Source organism: Miscanthus floridulus, chromosome 17 (assembly GCF_019320115.1).
Source record: "Miscanthus floridulus cultivar M001 chromosome 17, ASM1932011v1, whole genome shotgun sequence".
NCBI classification, from domain to species: Eukaryota; Viridiplantae; Streptophyta; class Magnoliopsida; order Poales; family Poaceae; genus Miscanthus; species Miscanthus floridulus.
The window spans coordinates 10,430,732-10,443,087 of record NC_089596.1 but is presented as its reverse complement, the minus strand read 5'-3'; positions in this window follow the sequence as shown (position 1 = coordinate 10,443,087).

The window sequence follows — 12,356 nt, the reverse complement described above, 5'->3', positions numbered from 1 at the left end:
CTTCTCTTGTTTTGCTTATCTTTGGCGTCTGCCTTGTACACTGGCCAGAGGTATTAAGAAGAAAAGGACGTCATAATAAGGGATTAAACAAGGCGTGAATAAACTCATGGCTTCATGTGTATATTTCAGTACGTATTCTCTACGGTTCCAAAATCTAGTTTCGAGTATGAATTTCTATTATAATATATACATACAAATAAATAATTTTATTAAAGTACTTTTAAAAAAAATTAATTTATTCATGCATGATATCTTGGTGTGTTCATACTAAGTATTTTATAAGTTATTGATAGTCAAGCTTCTAAAAGTTTGGCCTCAACCTTGTAAATAACGACAAGATTTATGGTGCTGGAGGAAGCATCCTCATTTTCCGTTCCAACTACATTATCCAAAATACAAAATACCTCAAGGCTTACAAATAAGACAAGGAATCGTCTCCCATTACTGTAGACTCTAGTAGGTAAGCTTAGATGAGTGGATATCTGCCTCCCTCTCCCTCTCAACAGGACATTACATGGTATTCTGGTTGGTACGATTACTAGCAGTTAGAGTTTTAAATTGCCTAATTCAACCCTCCTCTTAGGCGTCACAGTTCCCTTTCAGGTTAGTCTTAGATTCAGTGGGTATCGGCTCGAATTACAAACGAGCAAAGCTTGAGCTTAGGTTTGTTAAAAGAAGGCTTAAAGGTCTTGTTTGAAAATTATGCACGCTTCCGGAACATTAGCAATTATGGTATTACCCATCGAAAAAAAAATCTTAAGTCACTGCAATAGGCCATGTGTTATGAACGACGTATAGGAATATGAAGTAAAGAATCAAGCCACAGAGGAGACACGATTTAACGTGGAAAACCCCTCCGATGTGAAGGGGAAAAACCACGGGCACCAGCCAGCAACAATCTCACTATCTCAAGAGTTTTGGGTTACACGCCTATGGCGGCTTACAAGAGAATCAAGTCTCCACGAAACCCTAGCAAGGGTGTATATACCGTACCGTCAGAAGCCTGGCCTATATCCTGGAGTGAATTTGGAACAACTCCAACAAACTCCACCTTGAGACAAATTCATCTTGTATCATAAATCAACCCTTCATCCTGAACATAACAAAGATAGAAAACCACTGGTGCCAACAATAGTCTCTTGGACTATCCAATTAAACCAACTAAGCTTGAGCACAGCTCAAACTTAGCAACAGGAACAGGCTTTGTCATCATATCAGCAGGATTATCATGAGTACTAATCTTGCATACCTTCAGCTTACCTTCTTCAATCACATCACGCACAAAATGATACTTGATATCTATGTGCTTAGTTCTCTCATGGAACATCTGATCTTTAGTGAGGTAAATTACACTTTGACCGTCACAGTGCAAACTTATGCAAGATTCAACTCCACAAAGCTCAGCGTACAAACCTTTCAGCCAAATTAATTCTTTGCACGCTTCACAAATAGCCATATATTCTGCTTCAGTAGTAGACAAAGCAACAACTGACTGTAAAGTAGCCCTCCAACTCACAGCACAACTGCCAACAGTAAACACATAACCTGTAAGTGATCTTCGCCTGTCCAGATCAGCAGCATAATCAGAATCCACATAGCCAATAAGACCCTTATCAGTTCTTCCAAACTTTAAACAGGAATCTGCTGTGCCTCTGAGGTACCTAAAAATCCACTGAACTGCCCTCCAATATTCTTTGCCAGGATTAGACATATATCTACTAACAAGACTCATAGCATATGACAAATCTGGACGAGAGCAAACCATGGCATACATCAAAGACCCCACAGCACTAGAATAAGGAACCCTTGACATGTATTCAATCTCTGCATCTGTACTAGGACACTGAGCAGCTGACAACTTAAAGTGAGGTGCAATAGGGGTACTAACAGCCTTAGCATTTTGCATGTTGAAACGCTGAAGAACTTTCTTGATATAATTTTGTTGACTAAGAAATAGCAAACCAGATTTTCTGTCTCTACTAATTTCCATACCAAGAATTTTCTTAGCACTACCAAGATCTTTCATATCAAAACCACTACTCAATAGCTTCTTTAACTTAGTGATTTCAATCTTACTCTTGGCAGCAATCAGCATATCATCAACATATAACAGCAAATATATAGGTGATCCATTAACATGCTTGATGTAAACACAGCTATCATACTTAGATCTTTTAAAACTGTGTGCTAACATAAATGAATCAAACCTCTTGTTCCACTGACGAGGGGACTGTTTCAAACCATACAAGGATCTCTTCAACTTGCACACATATTTTTCCTTGCCAGGCACTATGAACCCTTCTGGTTGGTCCATGTATATGTCCTCCTCAAGCTCTCCATGCAAAAACGCAGTCTTCACATCTAACTGCTCAAGCTCAAGATCATGTGAAGCAACAATACTAAGGAAAGTACAAATTGAACTGTGTTTTATCACTGGAGAGAACACATCATTGTAGTCAACACCCGGAATTTGACTGTAGCCTTTAGCAACTAACCTTGCCTTATACTTTGGAGGCTCGCTTGGAGATAAACCCTCCTTTCTCTTAAAGATCCATTTGCAGCTGATGGTCTTCTTATTCTTAGGCAAAGGTACAATCTCCCATGTACTGTTCTTCTCAAGAGACTGCATCTCCTCATGCATAGCAGAAATCCAATTCTCAGTATCACCACAACGAATAGCTTCTTTATAGGTTGCTGGCTCATGAACATTCTCCACCTGTTCAGCACAACTCAAAGCATAGTAAGACAAATTACACTCTTCAATAAGACGCTTAGGAGGTGCAATTGTCCTTTTTGACTTGCGTTGAGCAATAGGTAAATCCTCCTCTAACTGCAAAATAGGAGGAGTTTGCTGAACATCATCATGAGCATCATCCTCAGCAACATCATTATCATGGTCACCATGCTCATCAATAGGCTCCACCTGCACACCTGTATCATCATCAACATGCTCCACCTGCATGCGCATACGCTGCAGCTCTTTTTCTGGAACATGATCTGAGGGCAAACTGTCAGTAAACATCACAGATTCATTGAATACAACACTCCTGCTCATAAAAGTCTTTCCTGTTTCAGGATTCCACAATTTATAGCCTTTGACTCCCGAACTATAACCAAGGAAAAGACACTTAACAGCTCTAGGCTCTAATTTTCCATTATCAACATGAGCATAAGCAGTGCATTCAAAAACTTTCAACTGTGAATAATCAGCAGGCGTACCAGACCATACCTCAATAGGAGTTCTTTTATTTAGTGGAATAGAAGGCGACCTGTTTATCAAGTAACAGGCAGTATTAGCAGCTTCAGCCCAAAAATGCTTGCTCATCCTGGCATTAGACAGCAAGCAACGGGCCTTAGATATGATGGTTCTGTTCATGCGTTCGGCCACACCATTCTGTTGTGGAGTATGGGGTATGGTGTGATGCCTAACAATGCCTTCTGATCTGCAATAATCATTAAATTCACGCGAACAAAATTCTCCACCATTATCAGTACGAAGCAATTTTACCTTCCTTTCAGTTTGCCTTTCTATCATTACTTTTCAGTCCTTAAAAGCAGCAAAAGTATCATCTTTCTGTTTCAGAAAATAAGGCCAAACCCTTCTAGAGTAATCATCAATAATTGTAAGCATGTAACGAGCACCACCAAGTGAGGACTTACGGGAAGGACCCCATAAATCAGCATGAACATAATCAAGAGTACCTTTAGTGGTGTGAACAGAAGTGTTGAAATGTACCCTTTTATGCTTCCCGAAAATACAATGCTCACAAAACTTTATTTTACTCGAAGTGCAGCCATCCAGCAGGTTTCTCCTCATCAATTCTGCCATACCATGGTGACTCATATGTCCCAAACGCATATGCCAAAGGTTAGTTTTACTAGGTTCATCATTAGTAACAGCAGCAACAGCGGAATCAGAATCAGGTAAAGTACACCCTCTAAGGACATATAACTTTGCAGAATTAAGATCACCTTTCAAGCAAACAAGAGAACCTTTTGATACCTTCAGAACGCCATCTGAACCGGAATATTTGTAACCTTCTGCATCAAGCGTGCTCAATGAGATAAGATTTCTGGACATCCCTGGTATATACCTGACATTTTTCAGCGTGCGTGTCATGCCATCATCAGTCTTGATCTGAACTGATCCAATCCCCACAATGTCACACGGGTTATCATCTCCCATCCGCACAACATCCCCTTTCTGCACAGGCTTATACGAGCTAAACCAATTTCTGTTAGTGCAAATATGAAATAAACATGCGGAATCGAGAATCCATTCATCATGACCAGCAACACAACCAGCAAATACTACCAGACAATCTCCAGAATCATCATCAGACGCAGCAGCAGCAACAGAGACCTTACCAGCCGACTTTTGTTTCCCCTTCTCCTTATTCTGTACTTTTCTGCAATCCTCAACATTATGATTTGTCAGCTTGCAATAAACACAGAACTTTTTATTACCATGCGGCTTGGACTTTGAACGGCCTCTCCTTTCGTAGTTCTTTCTACCATCATTGCCATCATTGGAGGATCTGTTTTCAGTTCTGCCTCTCACATGCAAAGCATCGCCCTTGGAGGACGACGTCCCGTCATTCTACACCATGCCTCTCATCTTTTCCCTAGACTGGAGAGCCTCATAAACTTCCTTTAGGGTTAGTTCATCACGGCTCAAAAGTATGGTGTCACGAAAATTTGCATACGAATTTGGCAAAGAATATAGCAGTAAAAGACCTAAGTCCTCATCATCATACTTCACCTCCATCGACACTAGGTCGGCGACGATCTTCTTGAATTCAGCGATGTGGCTCATCACTGAATCCTCCTCCTTCATCTTCAGGGTGAACAGCTTCATCTTCATCTGCATCTTACTGGTTAGATCCTTGGACATACAGATCGATTCCAGTTTCAGCCATAGTTCTGCAGCAGTTTTCTCTTTCAGACACTCCTGCAAAATATCATTATGAAGATGCAACTGAATTAGGGCGAGCGCCTTCTGATCCTTGCGGATCTCTTCTAGAGTCCACTCGGCCTTCCTCTTTCCGAAACTATCCAGCGCCTCATCATAGTCATGAGTCTGCGCCAGAATCCCCCGCATCTTGACTTGCCATAGCGAGAACCGCGTGTCGTAGTTCAGCAGCGGAAGATCGAACTTCATCGACGTCGTCATGAACCCTAACAGCAACCAAAGCTCTGATACCACTTGTTATGAACGACGTATAGGAATATGAAGTAAAGAATCAAGCCACAGAGGAGACACACGATTTAACGTGGAAAACCCCTCTGATGTGAAGGGGAAAAACCACGGGCACCAGCCAGCAACAATCTCACTATCTCAAGAGTTTTGGGTTACACGCCTATGGCGGCTTACAAGAGAATCAAGTCTCCACGAAACCCTAGCGAGGGTGTATATACCGTACCGTCAGAAGCCTGGCCTATATCCTGGAGTGAATTTGGAACAACTCCAACACCATGCTGGTGCATGGGCAGCTCCCCAGCAACGAATGGCATCGGCGATCCTGTGGTGTGTAAACTGATCATCCTATGGTGTGTCAATCACGGTTGGCGTGCCTTTCAATGCAAGAATCGTGTTCCCCTAATGTGTAAGAGGATACATAAAGATTAAAGAACCATATGGTTATCTGAAAAAGACCTCTAGGTATATTACGCCCAAACGTCCATCTTTCCCGAAAACATGACTTGTTCTTGAAAGGTTTAATTAAGAAGATGCTAATCGTAAGCAAGAAGATTGTTTACGAAGACACAACAAGAAAAATCCATAATCTGATACATAAGAGTTATATAAGAATCAAAACAGCCTTTTATTCTCTTTCAAAGAAATAAAAAAATCATTGAAATAATAAGACTAATACTTCGATTCAAAAAACAACGGAGAAATAATCACAATAAATGCAAACACAGTCAACTAATGATATTTTGGCCGGCCACATTTACACGAGCGATGAAACTCGTCTCAATCCATCGTTTGGTGAGCTGGTTGGTGCATCAAACATTGACATCTTACCATATGAATCTTGCTACCAAAAGAGGCCAGGCAGCATGGCCACGTCGCCTGTTTTTCCCGGCCATCAGATAAGATTCCACATAGACACCCGTACACCTGTACACCTGGGATGTCACAACTCCTGAGAAAGTAGCCTATCTCTTTGTTTCGTAAAGCCTGATGGAGTTGGTCTTCTCAAATTTGTCAAAATATCAATCACTGTGAATTTACCAGTGTTGTAACTTGACGAGCGGTCGAGGTGTGATGTGGTTCTAGACTAGACTAGATGTGTTGTTGGCACTGTCGGCTGGTGCGGCACATTTAGGATTAATCTTCATGTTACATTTCTTATCTACTTTGTTCTTGTTATTTACTGCTATTTTTTCTATCCTAAAAATTAGAATGACCGAGTGAAAGTTAGAGACCTAGGTCTGCTTATTTTTTGTTCCCCTTTTCTCTATAACATTTAGTATTTTTAGCTTTCTTTTGTTTTGTAACATAAATATTTATTTGATTGTTATTTACTCCCTCCGTTCTAAAAAAAATATCATCATAGGTTTAGACTAAGTCAAACTTTCTTATGGCTGACTATATTTATAGAAAATACTATCAATATTTATATCTCCAAACAGGTCTATTATGAAAATATATTTTATTATCTATCTACTGATACTTATTACGTATCATAACTCATATTTTTTTATATGATTTGGTCTAAGTTCAGATGGATTGGCTCCTCTAAAAGCGAGAATTTTTTTTGGGACGAAGTGAGTATATATACTCTTGTCGTGTATAGATTTCATCATACATGATTGTCGTTGGCCTAAATATTCCTCCTATGTCTAAATTTTGGCTCCACCCCTGCCCACTACGATATTGTCAGTTGTTCTGTTATTGCCTTTAATGACTCTTTAGCTTCGCTAAACACCGCTATTTAACTTAGCCATGAAATATTTTTAGTACCACTAATTATGACGGGGGCAAATATTGATTCCTTACTCTAGATGATTATAATCCATGACTCTCCATGGTGTTCTTTACTTAATAGTTAATAATTGATCTCATTTACTATCTGATACATAAGAGTTATATAAGAATCAAAACAGTCTTTTATTCTCTTTCAAAGAAATAAAAAAAATCATTGAAATAATAAGACTAATACTTCAATTCAAAAAACAGCGGAGAAAGAATCACAATAAATACATATACTTCAATTCAAAAAACAGCGGAGAAAGAATCACAATAAATACAAACACAGTCAACTAATGATATTTTGGCCGGCCACATTTACACGAGCGATGGAACTCGTCTCCATCCATCGTTTAGTGAGCTGGTTGGTGCATCAAACATTGACATATATACGTAGATTCCACTAGACATCCGTACACCTGGGATGTCACACCTCCTGAGAAAGTAGCCTATCTCTTTGTTTCGTAAAAGCCTGATGGGGAGTTTGTCTTCTCAAATTTGTCAAAATATCAATCACTGTGAATTTACCAGTGTTGTAACTTGACGAGCGGTCGATCGAGGTGTGATGTAGTTCTAGACTAGATGTGTTGTCAGCACTGTCGGCTGGTGCGGTGCCGGGGACGAGCGAGACGATGGATGTGAACTTGTGATCCTCCGGTTTGGTGCATACTTTATTTGCTTAATTTTTTTTTGAGCAACACTTTATTTGCTGAATGTTTCACTACCATAATGTCATGGGCCATGGGGCCCACTAGGTTATGAGCCCAAATGACCCGGGCCGGTGGCAGCCCAGTGGTACGTACACTAATGGGCTGGTAGGGAGCATGCTTTGTACGCTGCATCCTATAGACAATGCAAAGGTTAGTCGTATATATGTAAATGCAATGCAAATCCTGAATCTCGGATTACAAGTCTTTCATTAAGGATCTCAAAATCACATTATGCATGCATGACTATACATATCATGAACGTACGTCCACTGATTCAAAAGTTACAAATTCGACTTATGTATTCTTACTATTGTTTCTTAAATATATGCAATGCTTTGGCCTGATTTTATATATATACGACGATTCTAAGTACTGTATATAGCAGTGACAGTAGAATTAAGTCAAGATTCTGACAACAACCGTGCGGTGAGTGACTGGTGACAGAAGGAAGTTCATCTCGCGACAGAGACCATTCATTCATGATTCATGGACCGGCCCGACCCATGTGTGTGTGTGTGTGTCATGTCAAACTAAAGCTTCCATCTAAAGTAAAAACACGTGATCCATGAACTTGAAAGCATCATCTCGTCGAAGCTTGCTTGTTATTATTCTAGCACCTTGTTATTCTCCTGGCGATTAACAATCTACTCTATACCAACTAATGGGCTAATGGCCACTAGCTACACCTGCTAATTATATATAGAGCCGGGCCTCCTTTAGTTTTTCTGCACAACGTGTGTACTTTGCTTCGCACCTTACCTAGAAGCAGCAGCATCAGGAGGTGTGGCTGTCACTAACGATGTAAGAGCAACTCCAGGAGACTTTCTATATTCTTTCCTAATTGTGAGCAAAATATAAATTGGGGTTTGCTAAATTTTAGGAGTCTGAATTTTAATTTTCTTTCAGACGATGGTTATTACATATATTTTACACTAAAATCGCAGTTTTAGTTCATTGTAATTTTTGTAGACACAGTCTGTAATTTTTGGATCCGAGAATAAAAAACCCATTCGACAAAACCACAAACCTAACAAAATCCGATATGTGTTGGCACAAAGACAATTTAACAATTTATAATTATTTTCTATAGTCAAACAAGGACAAAAATTTGATAAGTTATGACACAAAGATAAATAAAAAATCACAAAAGTAATAATTTACTTGTACTAATTGGGAGCATAAGAGTGTTGCCTGAAATCATCTTAAAATTCAGGCACTTCAAATATAGGAAAAGGGATATAAATTTTGATAGAAAATTAAAATACCCTCCAAAAGTTTCTTTAATTGGTTATCTAAATATAACCATTCTCTACTCCAGATTTCTCGTTAGCCAAAGATAAAGAGCAGCAATGGTTCTCTAGAGTATGCACAAGATATACATTTTTTTTTGAGAATGAAAAGGTATAGAAAATGTCTTTTATACAAATGGCTCTCCAAATAGTGATTTATAGAGTGAGTTTTAGAAAAACTATTGAAAAAATGCTCTAACAACCGGCTACTCTCTCGATCATGGAAACAGCGGTTATATATGGAAATTTTCGCAATCATGAGTGGTTGTCGTCCTCTAAAAGGCTTAGTGTTTTGCTTCGGCTGTTTGAATTTGAGCTTTGTGCTCAAAAAAATGTTTGGCTTTTTGTTATTTTTTGTTTTCAGAAACTTTTAATTCTGTTTGGTTGAGTGCACACACTTGTACAGAGATTGGAATAAAGAATATTCTCTTTTCTAAAAAAACCTACATTCTCGATTCCTAATTGAGTAATTGCAAACTATTTTAGTTTGATCAAATTTATATTAAAAGTTATTAACATCTACACTACAGAATAAATACACTACCAAAATATATTTTATGGGCATCTAACGAATCTTGTTTTATAATGTTATAAAAGTTTGTGCATTCTCCTAGCAACAAACTTGGTTTTAAAACTATAGAAGTTTTGATTAGAACAAAACAAATACAACTTACAATTTCAATTTGTAATGGGATGGGGTGTTTGGTTCCACCTCCTAAACTTTAGTCGTTGTCCCATCGGATGTTGAGACATATGCATGGAGTATTAAATATAGACTAATTACGAAACTAAATACACAGATTGAGACTACTTTGCGAGACGAATTTATTAAGTCTAATTAATCAATGATTTAACAATGTGATGCTACAGTAAACATATGCTAATGATGGATTAATTAGGCTTAATAAATTCGTCTCGCGGATTACTGACAGATTCTGTAATTTGTTTTTTTATTAGTATCCGAACACTCCATGCAACACCCCGTATAATATCCGATATGACACCTCTTAAACTTTAGTCCTGCATCCAAACACCCCGAGCAAAGCAGCTAGCAGTAAGTGTGCGGCTCTCTTCTCCTTTCCTCTAGTATAGCTAGGGGACCAGGGAAGCAACGCAAACGCAACCAGCAGCAGCAGCAGTCCAATCGATACATGGATAGATAGACGATATAGATGGATGATTCACTGGTGATCGCTACTATGCCTCGCGCCAATGCAATTCACTGCACACCTTTCTTTACCTTTGAAGCAATCTTCACTACACACCTTTTTCTTTACCTTTGAAGCAATCATCTCCATCTCGCTTTTCAATGATGCACAACATATCAAACTGCAGGTACGGTGTTCAACACAATGATTTAAAGCAGGACATATATATATATATATGATGGTGGTGGATCCATCAGTAGCATGAATGTCCACACACATGAACATGACGATGGATCCTATTTGCACGCCTGTCTGTGCCTGCAACCAGAACAACTGTTTTTGTGCGCCTTCTCAGGATAGCACCATGCATGTGCTACTTTGGGTAATTGGGTTACATAGCAAATTGCCATTTTAAGCTCTGTTAGTTTGGACTGTCATCGGACAAAATAGTTCCCCGGCATTATTTCATATAAGAGAAAATAGTCATTTTCTTCACATGCATATTGCAGGGTGATTGTGATGCCTACTGACACCTGCTCTTGTGGGGTTAATCACATTGGCCCCGTTCGGCTTACCTCATATTCGGCTTGTTTGTTTTTCAGCCAGTTTCAGCCAAGATTCAGCAAGCCGAACCGAGCCATTACATATGTGATGGGGTCCATATATACCTTGAGGAAGCCATTCCCCCTTGCGAATCTCCGGGATCCTTGGGTTTTTCTGCGAAGGTACGCTACTCTTGCCGTCTTTTGGACAGATAACCAAAGGTGGAGCCGCTCGGAATTAAGTGCTTATATATATCGCAAATAACCAAATGTCTATATGTATGGGAGATGGTTGTTGGTTATGGAGGACACAACTTGGGTATTAGGCTTTTCATTTGTGTAGTTGAGAGTTTTGTTAGGGTTTGAGAAAGGGAGAAAGGAGAGGCTATTTCATTTAAGCTTTTTGCCATCTAAAGTTTTGGTTTGGTAGGAGTCATTGTATCCCAACATTTAGATCTGATCAAATTTAAGATTCAATTTCGTACTCCAATATCTCTCTCCCTCTTGAGTCTTGAGTGTTTTTCTTTTTCTGGATTTTTGAAGGTATTTTACAATGATCTTTCGTTCTTCATGCCTGGCTATGATTTGGGTCAGATTTTTGGGGTAAATCGGTGCTATTACATGGGTGAAGAATCCTAGGGAGTTTTCCCACCAAATCATGACTTGAGCTCAAATTTTTTTTTTAAGTTTCTTTCAAATTCCTCCTTTTATTAGGTTTTCCCAAATTCCATGAAATTGATGAAGAAATATCAATCTTATTGAGAACAACTTCTTTAGAGGTTAGGGAATTTGTGTGCAAAATTTCATGATTTTTGGGAGTTCATTTTATCGAGTTTTGGGTTTTCCTTCTTGTTTCAGAGCATGTTTTCTAGGCAGTCCGGAACTAAGACCTAACTTCTGGACTTGAGCCAAACTTCTAGACTTGAGAAACTTCCTTAACGTTTGTCCATAACTTTTGGATTTGAACCAAACTTTCGAGCCTTTGTCCAGAACTTTTGAACTTTGACCCTTAAGTGTTGTTTTTACTCGTTCTTGCTTCCGCTTTGTCTTTGAACTTTCCACTACTACAGGAAACTTAACCCAGGCGACCAAATGGCTTAACCGAGGCGGGCAAGCCAACCACCTCGGTCCAAAAATCACAGTTAATCATGGCCTTAACCGAGGCGGTTGGCCAACCACCTCGGTTAATCGTTTAACTGAGGTGGACGGCTTTAGACAACCGCCTCGATTAATACATTGTTCTAATTAAGGTTAATTAGTCACGCTATGGCCTTATAATTGCTAGAAGGGAGCTACTTTTGGTGAAAATTGGGATATAGGCCAAAGTTCCTTCATTCATTTGAGACTTTTTTTGCTCTCATTCACCCTCCTTTGGTTGCCTATCTGCTCCTTGTTCTATGCATGCAAGAATAGAACATAGCATGAAGATCTGGCAAGAAATGAGGCAGAACCCAACCAAAATAAAAAGAAAAAATACCAACATTGGATGATGTGGTGATCTTGAGGTTGGTTGCACTGAACTATTCTATAGACTATAGTGTTGGTGAAATAGTGAAGGATAAAGGATTTTTACATAACCAAATGATCAAGTGGTCAAGAATTGTGTGCACCAAATTATTGAGTGCAATAGTGAAGAAGAAAGAGAGTCTAGCTACAGTAGAAAGTTGAGTTAAAGATTGAATATAGTGCCG